This window comes from Dendrobates tinctorius, unplaced genomic scaffold (assembly GCF_039654945.1).
Source record: "Dendrobates tinctorius isolate UK_male_01 unplaced genomic scaffold, ASM3965494v1 ptg000189l, whole genome shotgun sequence".
Taxonomy (NCBI): domain Eukaryota; kingdom Metazoa; phylum Chordata; class Amphibia; order Anura; family Dendrobatidae; genus Dendrobates; species Dendrobates tinctorius.
Window position 1 is genome coordinate 10,327,327 of NW_027361856.1, and position 14,106 is coordinate 10,341,432.

A 14,106-nucleotide genomic window follows, 5' to 3' on the forward strand; every position below is an offset into this window, starting at 1 on the left:
GTCACAGCTCTGTGATGTCACTAGGGCCCCATGTATTGAGCCTGTGACTGCAGTGGTGTCATGTGATCATGTCGCACCTCTATGATGTCACTGGGGCCCCATGTATTGAGCCTGTGACTGCAGTGGTGTCATGTGATCATGTCACACCTCTGTGATGTCACTGGTTCCCCATGTATTGAGCCTGTGACTGCAGTGGTGTCATGTGATGTCACAGCTCTGTGATGTCACTAGGGCCCCATGTATTGAGCCTGTGACTGTAGTGGTGTCACAGCTCTGTGTTGTCACTAGGGCCCCATGTATTGAGCCTGTGACTGCAGTAGTGTCATGAGATCATGTCGCACCTCTGTGATGTCACTGAGGCCACATGTATTGAGCCTGTGACTGCAGTAGTGTCATGTGATCATGTCACAGCTCTGTGATGTCACTAGGGCTGTGACTGCAGTGGTGTCATGTGATGTCACAGCTCTGTGATGTCACTTGGGCCTCATGTATTAAGCCTATGACTGCAGTAGTGTCATGTGATCATGTCGCACCTCTGTGATGTCACTAGGGCCCCATGTATTGAGCCTGTGACTGCAGTGGTGTCATGTGATCATGTCACACCTCTGTGATGTCACTAGGTCCCCATGTATTGAGCCTCTGACTGCAGTGGTGTCGTGATCATGTCACAGCTCTGTGATGTCACTAGGGCCCCATGTATTGAGCCTGTGACTGCAGTGGTGTCGTGATCATTTCGCACCTCTGTGATATCACTGGGGCCCCATGTATTGAGCCTGTGACTGCAGTGGTGTCTTGTGCTAATGTCGCAGCTCTGTGATGTCACTGTCACCCCATGTACTGAGCCTGTGATTGCAGTGGTGTCATGTGATGTCACAACTCTGTGATGTCACTCGGGCCCCATGTATTGAGCCTGTGACTGCAGTGGTGTCATGTGATGTCACAACTCTGTGATGTCACTAGGGCCCCATGTATTGAGCCTGTGACTGTAGTGGTGTCACAGCTCTGTGTTGTCACTAGGGCCCCATGTATTGAGCCTGTGATTGCAGTGGTGTCATGTGATCATGTCTCAGCTCTGTGATGTCACTGGGGCCCCATGTATTGAGCCTGTGATTGCAGTGGTGTCATGTGATCATGTCGCAGCTCTGTGATGTCACTGTGACCCCATGTACTGAGCCTGTGACTGCAGTGGTGTCATGTGATCATGTCACAGCTCTGTGATGTCACTGGGGCCCCATGTATTGAGCCTGTGACTGCAGTGGTGTCATGTGATGTCACAGCTCTGTGATGTCACTAGGGCCCCATGTATTGAGCCTGTGACTGTAGTGGTGTCACAGCTCTGTGTTGTCACTAGGGCCCAATGTATTGAGCCTGTGACTGCAGTAGTGTCATGAGATCATGTCACAGCTCTGTGATGTCACTGAGGCCCCATGTATTGAGCCTGTGACTGCAGTGGTGTCAAGTGATCATGTCGCACCTCTGTGATGTCACTGAGGCCCCATGTATTGAGCCTGTGACTGCAGTGGTGTCACAGCTCTGTGATGTCACTAGGGCCCCATGTATTGAGCCTGTGACTGCAGTGATGTCACAGCCCTGTGATGTCACTGGGGCCCCATGTATTGAGCCTGTGACTGCAGTGGTGTCTTGTGATGTCACAGCTCTGTGATGTCACTAGGGCCCCATGTATTGAGCCTGTGACTGTAGTGGTGTCACAGCTCTGTGTTGTCACTAGGGCCCCATGTATTGAGCCTGTGATTGCAGTGGTGTCATGTGATCATGTCTCAGCTCTGTGATGTCACTGGGGCCCCATGTATTGAGCCTGTGACTGCAGTAGTGTCATGAGATCATGTCACAGCTCTGTGATGTCACTGAGGCCCCATGTATTGAGCCTGTGACTGCAGTAGTGTCATGAGATCATGTCACAGCTCTGTGATGTCACTGGGGCCCCATGTATTGAGCCTGTGACTGCAGTGGTGTCTTGTGATAATGTTGCAGCTCTGTGATGTCACTGTGACCCCATGTTTTGAGCCTGTGACTGCAGTGGTGTCATGTGATGTCACAACTCTGTAATGTCACTGGGGCCCCATGTATTGAGCCTGTGACTGCAGTGGTGTCATGTGATGTCACAACTCTGTAATGTCACTAGGGCCCCATGTATTGAGCCTGTGACTGTAGTGGTGAAATGTGATCATGTCGCACCTCTGTGATGTCACTGGGGCCCCATGTATTGAGCCTGTGATTGCAGTGTTGTCATGTGATGTCACAGCTCTGTGATGTCACTGGGGCCCCATGTATTGAGCCTGTGATTGCAGTGGTGTCATGTGATGTCACAGCTCTGTGATGTCACTGGGGCCCCATGTATTGAGCCTGTGATTGCAGTGTTGTCGTGATGTCACAGCTCTGTTATATCACTGGGGCCCCGTGTATTGAGCCTGTGATTGCAGTGGTGTCATGTGATGTCACAGCTCTGTGATGTCACTGAGGCTCCATGTATTGAGCCTGTGATTGCAGTGGTGTCATGTGATGTCACAGCTCTGTGATGTCACTGGGGCCCCATGTATTGAGCCTGTGATTGCAGTGTTGTCGTGATGTCACAGCTCTGTGATGTCACTGGGGCCCCATGTATTGAGCCTGTGACTGCAGTGGTGTCTTGTGATAATGTTGCAGCTCTGTGATGTCACTGTGACCCCATGTTTTGAGCCTGTGACTGCAGTGGTGTCATGTGATGTCACAACTCTGTAATGTCACTGGGGCCCCATGTATTGAGCCTGTGACTGCAGTGGTGTCATGTGATGTCACAACTCTGTAATGTCACTAGGGCCCCATGTATTGAGCCTGTGACTGTAGTGGTGAAATGTGATCATGTCGCACCTCTGTGATGTCACTGGGGCCCCATGTATTGAGCCTGTGATTGCAGTGTTGTCATGTGATGTCACAGCTCTGTGATGTCACTGGGGCCCCATGTATTGAGCCTGTGATTGCAGTGGTGTCATGTGATGTCACAGCTCTGTGATGTCACTGGGGCCCCATGTATTGAGCCTGTGATTGCAGTGTTGTCGTGATGTCACAGCTCTGTTATATCACTGGGGCCCCGTGTATTGAGCCTGTGATTGCAGTGGTGTCATGTGATGTCACAGCTCTGTGATGTCACTGAGGCTCCATGTATTGAGCCTGTGATTGCAGTGGTGTCATGTGATGTCACAGCTCTGTGATGTCACTGGGGCCCCATGTATTGAGCCTGTGATTGCAGTGTTGTCGTGATGTCACAGCTCTGTGATGTCACTGGGGCCCCATGTATTGAGCCTGTGACTGCAGTGGTGTCATGTGATCATGTCTCAGTTCTGTGATGTCACTGGGGCCCCATGTATTGAGCCTGTGACTGCAGTGGTGTCATGTGATCATGTCGCACCTCTGTGATGTCACTGGGGCCCCATGTATTGAGCCTGTGACTGCAGTGGTGTCACAGCTCTATGATGTCACTAGGGCCCCATGTATTGAGCCTGTGACTGCAGTGGTGTCATGTGATCATGTCGCACCTCTGTGATGTCACTGGGGCCCCATGTATTGAGCCTGTGACTGCAGTGGTGTCACAGCTCTGTGATGTCACTAGGGCCCCATGTATTGAGCCTGTGACTGCAGTGATGTCACAGCTCTGTGATGTCACTGGGGCCCCATGTATTGAGCCTGTGACTGCAGTGGTGTCTTGTGATAATGTCGCAGCTCTGTGATGTCACTGTCACCCCATGTTTTGAGCCTGTGACTGCAGTGGTGTCATGTGATGTCACAACTCTGTAATGTCACTGGAGCCCCATGTATTGAGCCTGTGACTGCAGTGGTGTCATGTGATCATGTCTCAGCTCTGTGATGTCATTGGGGCCCCATGTATTGAGCCTGTGACTGCAGTGGTGTCTTGTGATAATGTCGCAGCTCTGTGATGTCACTGTCACCCCATGTTTTGAGCCTGTGACTGCAGTGGTGTCATGTGATGTCACAACTCTGTAATGTCACTGGGGCCCCATGTATTGAGCCTGTGACTGCAGTGGTGTCATGTGATGTCACAACTCTGTAATGTCACTGGGGCCCCATGTATTGAGCCTGTGACTGCAGTGGTGTCATGTGATGTCACAACTCTGTAATGTCACTAGGGCCCCATGTATTGAGCCTGTGACTGCAGTGGTGAAATGTGATCATGTCGCACCTCTGTGATGTTACTGGAGCCCCATGTATTGAGCCTGTGACTGCAGTGGTGTCATGTGATCATGTCGCACCTCTGTGATGTCACTGGGACCCCATGTATTGAGCCTGTGACTGCAGTGGTGTCATGTGATCATGTCACACCTCTGTGATGTCACTGGGGCCCCATGTATTGAGCCTGTGACTGCAGTGGTGTCTTGTGATAATGTCGCAGCTCTGTGATGTCACTGTCACCCCATGTTTTGAGCCTGTGACTGCAGTGGTGTCATGTGATGTCACAACTCTGTAATGTCACTAGGGCCCCATGTATTGAGCCTGTGACTGCAGTGGTGAAATGTGATCATGTCGCACCTCTGTGATGTTACTGGAGCCCCATGTATTGAGCCTGTGACTGCAGTGGTGTCATGTGATCATGTCGCTCCTCTATGATGTCACTGGGGCCCCATGTATTGAGCCTGTGACTGCAGTGGTGTCATGTGATCATGTCGCACCTCTGTGATGTCAATGGGGCCCCATGTATTGAGCCTGTGACTGCAGTGGTGTCACAGCTCTGTGATGTCACTAGGGCCCCATGTATTGAGCCTGTGACTGCAGTGATGTCACAGCTCTGTGATGTTACTGGGGCCCCATGTATTGAGCCTGTGACTGCAGTGGTGTCTTGTGATAATGTTGCAGCTCTGTGATGACACTGGGGCCCCATGTATTGAGCCTGTGACTGCAGTGGTGTCATGTGATCATGTCGCACCTCTATGATGTCACTGGGGCCCCATGTATTGAGCCTGTGACTGCAGTGGTGTCATGTGATCATGTTGCACCTCTGTGATGTCACTGGTTCCCCATGTATTGAGCCTGTGACTGCAGTAGTGTCATGAGATCATGTCGCACCTCTGTGATGTCACTGAGGCCCCATGTATTGAGCCTGTGACTGCAGTGGTGTCATGTGATCATGTCACAGCTCTATGATGTCACTAGGGCCCCATTTATTGAGCCTGTGACTGCAGTAGTGTCATGAGATCATGTCGCACCTCTGTGATGTCACTGAGGCCCCATGTATTGAGCCTGTGACTGCAGTAGTGTCATGAGATCATGTCACAGCTCTGTGATGTCACTGAGGCCCCATGTATTGAGCCTGTGACTGCAGTGGTGTCATGTGATCATGTCGCACCTCTGTGATGTCTCTGGTGCCCCATGTATTGAGCCTGTGACTGCAGTAGTGTCATGAGATCATGTCGCACCTCTGTGATGTCACTGAGGCCCCATGTATTGAGCCTGTGACTGCAGTGGTGTCATGTGATCATGTCGCACCTCTATGATGTCACTGGGGCCCCATGTATTGAGCCTGTGACTGCAGTGGTGTCATGTGATCATGTCGCACCTTTGTGATGTCACTGGTGCCCCATGTATTGAGCCTCTGACTGCAGTGGTGTCTTGTGATAATGTCGCAGCTCTGTGATGTCACTGTCACCCCATGTATTGAGCCTGTGACTGCAGTGGTGTCATGTGATCATGTCGCACCTCTATGATGTCACTGGGGCCCCATGTATTGAGCCTGTGACTGCAGTGGTGTCATGTGATCATGTCGCACCTTTGTGATGTCACTGGTGCCCCATGTATTGAGCCTCTGACTGCAGTGGTGTCTTGTGATAATGTCGCAGCTCTGTGATGTCACTGTCACCCCATGTTTTGAGCCTGTGACTGCAGTGGTGTCATGTGATGTCACAACTCTGTAATGTCACTAGGGCCCCATGTATTGAGCCTGTGACTGCAGTGGTGAAATGTGATCATGTCGCACCTCTGTGATGTCACTGGGGCCCCATGTATTGAGCCTGTGATTGCAGTGGTGTCATGTGATGTCACAGCTCTATGATGTCACTGGGGCCCCATATATTGAGCCTGTGATTGCAGTGGTGTCATGTGATGTCACAGCTCTGTGATGTCACTGAGGCCCCATGTATTGAGCCTGTGATTGCAATGGTGTCATGTGATGTCACAGCTCTGTGATGTCACTGGGGCCCCATGTATTGAGCCTGTGATTGCAGTGTTGTCGTGATGTCACAGCTCTGTGATATCACTGGGGCCCCATGTATTGAGCCTGTGATTGCAGTGGTGTCATGTGATGTCACAGCTCTGTGATGTCACTGAGGCCCCATGTATTGAGCCTGTGATTGCAGTGGTGTCATGTGATGTCACAGTTCTGTGATGTCACTGGGGCCCCATGTATTGAGCCTGTGATTGCAGTGTTGTCGTGATGTCACAGCTCTGTGATGTCACTGGGACTCCATGTATTGAGCCTGTGACTGCAGTGGTGTCATGTGATCATGTCGCTCCTCTATGATGTCACTGGGGCCCCATGTATTGAGCCTGTGACTGCAGTGGTGTCATGTGATCATGTCGCACCTCTGTGATGTCACTGGGGCCCCATGTATTGAGCCTGTGACTGCAGTGGTGTCACAGCTCTGTGATGTCACTAGGGCCCCATGTAATGAGCCTGTGACTGCAGTGGTGTCATGTGATCATGTCGCACCTCTATGATGTCACTGGGGCCCCATGTATTGAGCCTTTGACTGCAGTGGTGTCGTGATCATGTCGCACCTCTATGATGTCACTGGGGCCCCATGTATTGAGCCTGTGACTGCAGTGGTGTCATGTGATCATGTTGCACCTCTGTGATGTCACTGGTTCCCCATGTATTGAGCCTGTGACTGCAGTGGTGTCATGTGATCATGTCGCACCTCTGTGATGTCACTGGTGCCCCCATGTATTGAGCCTGTGACTGCAGTAGTGTCATGAGATCATGTCGCACCTCTGTGATGTCACTGAGGCCCCATGTATTGAGCCTGTGACTGCAGTGGTGTCATGTGATCATGTCGCACCTCTGTGATGTCACTGGTGCCCCATGTATTGAGCCTGTGACTGCAGTGGTGTCATGAGATCATGTCGCACCTCTGTGATGTCACTGAGGCCCCATGTATTGAGCCTGTGACTGCAGTAGTGTCATGAGATCATGTCACAGTTCTGTGATGTCACTAGGGCCCCATGTATTGAGCCTGTGATTGCAGTGGTGTCTTGTGATCATGTCGCAGCTCTGTGATGTCACTAGGGCCCCATGTATTGAGCCTGTGACTGCAGTGGTGTCTTGTGATCATGTCGCAGCTCTGTGATGTCACTGAGGCCCCATGTATTGAGCCTGTGACTGCAGTAGTGTCATGAGATCATGTCGCACCTCTGTGATGTCACTGAGGCCCCATGTATTGAGCCTGTGACTGCAGTAGTGTCATGAGATCATGTCACAGTTCTGTGATGTCACTAGGGCCCCATGTATTGAGCCTGTGATTGCAGTGGTGTCTTGTGATCATGTCGCAGTTCTGTGATGTCACTAGGGCCCCATGTATTGAGCCTGTGACTGCTGTGGTGTCTTGTGATAATGTCGCAGCTCTGTGATGTCACTGTCACCCCTTGTTTTGAGCCTGTGACTGCAGTGGTGTCATGTGATCATGTCGCACCTCTGATGTCACTGGGGCCCCATGTATTGAGCCTGTGACTGCAGTGGTGTCATGTGATGTCACAGCTCTGTGATGTCACTGGGGCCCCATGTATTGAGCTTGTGATTGCAGTGGTGTCATGTGATGTCACAGCTCTGTGATGTCACTGGGGCCCCATGTATTGAGCTTGTGATTGCAGTGGTGTCATGTGATGTCACAACTCTGTGATGTCACTGGGGCCCCATGTATTGAGCCTGTGACTGCAGTGGTGTCATGTGATGTCACAGCTCTGTGATGTCACTGGGGCCCCATGTATTGAGCTTGTGATTGCAGTGGTGTCATGTGATGTCACAGCTCTGTGATGTTACTTGGGCCCCATGCATTGTGACTGCAGTGGTGTCATGACATCTTTTCACACCTCTGTGATGTCACTAGGGCCCCATGTATTGAGTCTGTGACTGCAGTGGTGTCATGTGATGATGTAATAGCTCTGTGATGTCACTAGGGCTCCGTGTTTTGCGACTGCGGCAGTGTCGTGATGATGTTACATTTATGTGATGTCACAGTTCATCAGCTGATGGCATTGTGTCCACTTGCTGCGGTGCTGACTGATCCTGGCCTTTTCTGATATCACTTTGTGACCGGCAAGGCCCCAATCCACAGTGAGGACTGTCAGGTATGTTCTCGTCTGCAGAGCTTGCCCTCTGTTACCATGGTCACAGCACTGTCACAGGCCCCGCGCCTGGCCATGACACATCTTATAATGATCCTCCCCCCCACACACAAACACTCAGGGAGGGATTACAGGACAGACCTGTTCTGCAGCATCCCCTCCATCCAGTCTACCCTCCCCCTACTATCCGCTGGGCACAATAACCTGTCCTGCCTCCACCCTCACCTGATGTACGCTGGTGCCAGCCCTCTGCCACACAAACAAGCCCGAACACAGGGCAAGACCGAGCACCCAGCTGTGCACAGAGCACAGCGTCGTGTGAAAATATGTGGACACCACTATCTGCTGCTCAGACATAACTAATGTACAGGACAGACTGAGGCCTGTTTCACACTTCCGTTTTTTCAAATCCGTCAAAATCCGTTGTTTTCCGTAAAAAAACGGATCCGCCATTTTTTGCAGGATCCGTTTTTTTTGTCCCATAGACTTCCATTACGGTTACCGCGGATCCGTCAAAAAAACGGATCCGTTTTTAAAAAAACGGATCCGTTTGCATCAGTTTCCGTCAAAAAAACGGAAACGGATCCGTTTGGCGGACACAAAAACGGAAGTGTGAAACAGGCCTAATGCAATGGGTTATCACATACTGCACACTTTCCCTCCATGTATCACTTCCATCACACTGAGGTATAATGATATAAGCTGTTTGTTCCGTGTCGAGATGGTCGTATCACCCGTCCTACCACTACAAAGGGAGAAGAGGCCTCGCAGTGTGTCTTCTTGAAGAAACCGGGACTTCTTCCTACAGGACGCTATCACCACTACTGAGGTCATAGTGCAGGAACAGATCGTCATAGAGGAAAATATCTTCATAAGTCATTGGAAGGAAGAGACTACTATTTCCAAGGAGGAACATCAGAGGAAGACTAAAGATTACTCACAAACACATGGGACTCTGCAGGACTTCTGAAACAATATAATCCGGGCAAATTTAGCTTGGTTGTAAGGATGGCCAACTGGTGTCGTAGACCCACCTGATCATAGATCGATTTCAATTAGTCGTTGTTAGCATTAAATGATTCGGAGGTGACTTAATGTTTCCAGGTTGCTGTACCAAAGCAAAATGTGAATCATAGGCAGACATAGCTTGAGCAGAGGCAGGCAGAGTTCATTCTTAAGGAGAGAGCATGCAGACGTCAGGGTGGTCGGCGGACGGAGTCAAGAGCACAACCATATGGAAGAGCAAGAATACAACTGTAGGAGGAAGGGCCCCCACCAAGTGTCCGGGCCGGAACCAAGGGGACCGTCATCTAGGTTCCTAGGGGGTTTGTTTCCGGGGAGCAGAGTTAGGGGACGGACCGCTGAGACTTCCAGGACGGTTGGGGGAGGAGCCTATATAAAAGGGGCGGAGGACGCCAGTCAGGGTGGGTCAGCAGAAGGGGAGAGAAGGAGCAGGAGACTAAGGGGGCGCCAGGGAGCCAGAGCCTCCAGCAGTAACCAGAGAGGAGGACAGCGACAGGAGGGAGACTCTCGGTGGACAGCAGGGGGACGGCGCGGAGCCGACCGACAGAGGACCACCGCTTCAATCCAGCCCGCGGCCGTTGCCTCCTCGCCCCAGTCCGCGGCTGCGGCCTGCCTACCTCTCTCCAGTTACTTGCATTAACACAGGGATCCCTGTCGGTCAGTCAGTACGCCGTCCGTTTCCGGACACTGGCTTCCGAGCTGGAGTGGCCTGATGAAACACTCATCCCTGAGTTCTGGAGATGGTTGGCAGAGCATGTTAAATATGCTTTATCTACCAGGGAGGTTCCCTTAAGCCTAGAGGAGTTGATTGCGATTTGTACCCGTATTGACCTCCGTTTTACGGAGCACGGGCTGGAGCGTACTCAATCCAGACAGAAGCTTGGGTTGGCTCCAGACTTCTCTGAATTTCTTGAACCCTCTGCTCTGGAAGTTATACCTTCTGAGCCCATGGATGTGTCTTGTACCGGTCCCAAACCGCGTCCTGCACAGGGCTCCACATGCTGTTACCTGTGTCGACTGTCTGGCCACCTGGCTAACGGGTGTCCGCAGCGATCGGAAAAACGTTCACTTCCCGTAGTAGTTGGTGGGGATTTACCTAATATGAAAACGTTCTCCTCCAAACCGGTATTCCAAGGGACGTTAGACAGTGGAGCTTCCACCTGGGAGGTAGAGGTCACGGTGGACTCTGGGGCAGAAGGAAATTTTATGTCTTCGGCCTTCGCCCAAAAGCACGCTATTCCACTGGTGCCACTTCCTCATCCCGTGACCGTCAGGGTGGTCAACGAATCTACCTTACCATCTCAGATTACCCACCAGACAGCACCGCTGGGGTTTTCTATCTCCCCGTCTCATCACGAGTCATTGTCCCTGCTCATTATGCCAAAGGGCATCGAACAGGTGCTTCTCGGGCTTCCCTGGCTCCGTTGCCATTCCCGTCATATAGAGTGATCCTCGGGTAGTATACTGGGCTGGAGCAAGGACTGTGTGTGAAGGTGCATGGGGTAAAAGGAGAGATACAGGGCGCATCCACTGTGTGAAATCCGTATAAAACAATTAAAATTGTGCAACAGTAGGGAAGGTGCTCACCTATTGGGGTTGTGAGGAAGTCACAACACCCATGAACGCTTGAGAAGCAGCAGCAAGTCTGCACAGGGTCCTAGGACAGAATTGCAGAAATGACGTGGAAGTGCAATAAGGACTGCGCTTGCTTCTGGTAGAGTAAAGGGTTCTTTATTCAGCCAACGCGTTTCCTGAGCCTGCTGGATCTGCCCTGATGAAGTGAGCCAGCAGGCTCAGGAAACGCGTTGGCTGAATAAAGAACCCTTTACTCTACCAGAAGCAAGCGCAGTCCTTATTGCACTTCCACGTCAAAGGTGCATGGGGGGCAGTCTCCAAGTAGTCTCTGCGGAGGTGCCCGTGGGTCTTTCTGCGCCCTCCACTGGGAATCTGAGGTCCACGGGTACGGCCGCCTGTGAATCAGTGCCGGTGGCCAAGACCTTTGTCCCGCCTCACCTGCGGTCCAAGGTTCTCGCGTGGGCACATGCATCCAGGATGGGTGGTCACTTTGGTTACAAGCGGACCACAAAACTCCTGGCAAGGTCTTATTGGTGGCCGCACAGGGCTCGGGACACTAAAAAATACATTCAGGCATGCGCCTCTTGTGCTCGGAGCAGCTGCTCTAAACAGAGGCCGGCTGGGTTACTGTATCCCTCGCCGGTGGCAGACCGGATAATGGAGGTTTGTGACTGTTTGGGTCGCACCCCACATGTCACTCAAGCCTCTAAAGAGAGTATGCAGACGCCCGCCGACACATATCGGCGCCCCGCTCCAACTTTTGCTCCTGGCGACTGTGCCATCCCTGACGCCTGCCACGTGTCCCTTCTCAATCCTGTTCACATGTCCCGGTTTTCAGAGTCATCTGCCGGGACATCAGACTTGTCTTCGGACGAGTCTGAGGCCTATGCCTCTATGGGACACAAGGTGGTACGTGGCAAAAAATTTTTTTGGATGGATTGGAAGGCTCAGGGGGGAGGGGGCCCTAGGGGGGGGGTTAATGTTAGGCGTCGGGTTCCTGCAGCCGCTCAGCAGGAATCCAGAGCCTCACATTCTGCGGTCTCTCATTGTCTATCGACCGCAGAGGAGATTGCTCAGCAGTCTGAGTGCCAGACCCTCTGCCCAGACCTGCTCTGTGGGTCTGGCTGTTGCTGCCACCTTTTTGTCAATAGCAATGCAGGCTGCTTTGTAGCAAAACGCTCCAGAGGCTAAGTCCTCTCGTCGCGCTACTGGGCATGCTCACGAGACGATCTCCCATTGGAGATCGGGAGTCACATGCTCAGGTCCTTCTCCTGATCTCATTGGTCCATCTCAGAGATCTGGAAGGTCCCGGAAGCGCACGGCTATAAAAGGTCTGCATGGCCGCTCGGCCATGCGCTAGTATAGTCTCTAGTTGCTACTGTGTGAATGATGATGGATGCATGAACCTGCGAATGACTCATTAAGATCCCCTTCCTCTGATATTACGAGTGTGTATAGGGACTTAGGTATAGAGTCTGCGCCAGCCAGTGGCAAGCTCCAAGCCACAACAGCATCCTCCACAGTGCTAGCGTCCGACAGTATGCCAGCTACCGGGCATTGTTATTTAGCAGCTGTGTTAACACCTTCTGCATGGTGGACCCCGAGCGGCGAACGCACTTTAATATTTATTTATTTAGTGCGTTCCGTCGTTCCTAACAGTTTTATGTCTGCACCCATTCTGATCTCCAAAAACTGTTCATTGTGGAAGTGGATGCTTCGGAGATCGGTGTAGGGAGAAGTCTCATCACAGGGCCCAAAACTCTGACTAACCTGCGTCTATGTGCTTTTCTTTCTAAAAAATGTTCACCGGTGGAGAGAAATTATGATGTTGGGAATCGGGAGTTACTTGCTGTTAAATTGGCCTTTGAGAAATAGAGGCATTTTTTTGGAGGGTACAGTTCATCCAGTTACGGTGATCACTGATCACAAGAATTTAGCTTAAATTGAATCAACTAAAAGGTTAACTCCTAGACAAGTCAGATGGTCCTTGTTTTTCTCTCGGTTTAATTTTCCTTTCACATTCAAGCCGGGGTCTAAGAATGTGAAAGCTGATGCATTATCTCATAATCTATATTCCATTTCTCCTCCAGAACCTCCATCCTCCATTATTCCTCAGGGTTTTGTGGTATCTATGGTAACCTCGAAATTGGAAGAGGAGATTCGTAAAGTTCTGTCGTTGGCGCCCTCAAGTCCCCAAGGTCCAAATTACAGTGCCTTGTGAAAGTATTCGGCCCCCTGGAACTTTTCAGCCTTTTCCCACGTATCATGCTTCAACCATAAAGATACCAAATGTAAATGTTTGGTGAAGAATCAATAACAATTGTGAAGTTGAACGAAATTTATTGGTTATTTTAAATTTTTGTGGAAATTCAAAAACTGAAAAGTGGGGCGTGCAAAATTATTCGGCCCCTTTAACTTAATACTTTGTTGTTCCACCTTGTGCTGCGATTACAGCTGCAAGTCGCTTGGGGTATGTCTCTATCAGTTTTGTACATCGAGAGACTGAAATTCTTGCACATTCTTCCTTGGCATACCGCTCAAGCTCACTGAGGTTTGATGGAGATCATTTGTGAACAGCAGTTTTCAGCTCTTTCCACAGATTCTCAATTGGATTCAGGTCTGGACTTTGACTTGGGCATTTTAACACCTGGATGTTTATTTGTGAACCATTTCATTGTAGATTTTGGTTTATGTTTGGGATCATTGTCTTGTTGGAAGACAAAACTCTGTCCCAGTCTCAGGTCTTTTGCAGACTCCAACAGATTTTCTTGAAGAATGGTCCTGTATTTGGCTCCATCCATCTTCCCATCAATTTTAACCATCTTCCCTGTCCCTGCTGAAGAAAAGCAGCTCCAAACCATGATGCTGCCACCACCATGTTTGACAGTGAGGATGGTGTGTTTATTGCCAAAAAGTTTGATTTTGGTTTCATCTGACCAGAGCACCTTCTTCCACATGTTTGGTGTGTCTCCCAGGTGGCTTGTTGCAAACTTTAAACAACACTTTTTATGGATATCTTTGAGAAGTGGCTTTCTTCTTGCCACCCTTCCATGAAGGCCAGATTTGTGCAGTGTACAACTGATTGTTGTCCTATGAGCAGACTGTCCCACCTCAGCTGTAGATCGCTGCAGTTCATCAAGAGTGATCATGGGCCTCTTCTCC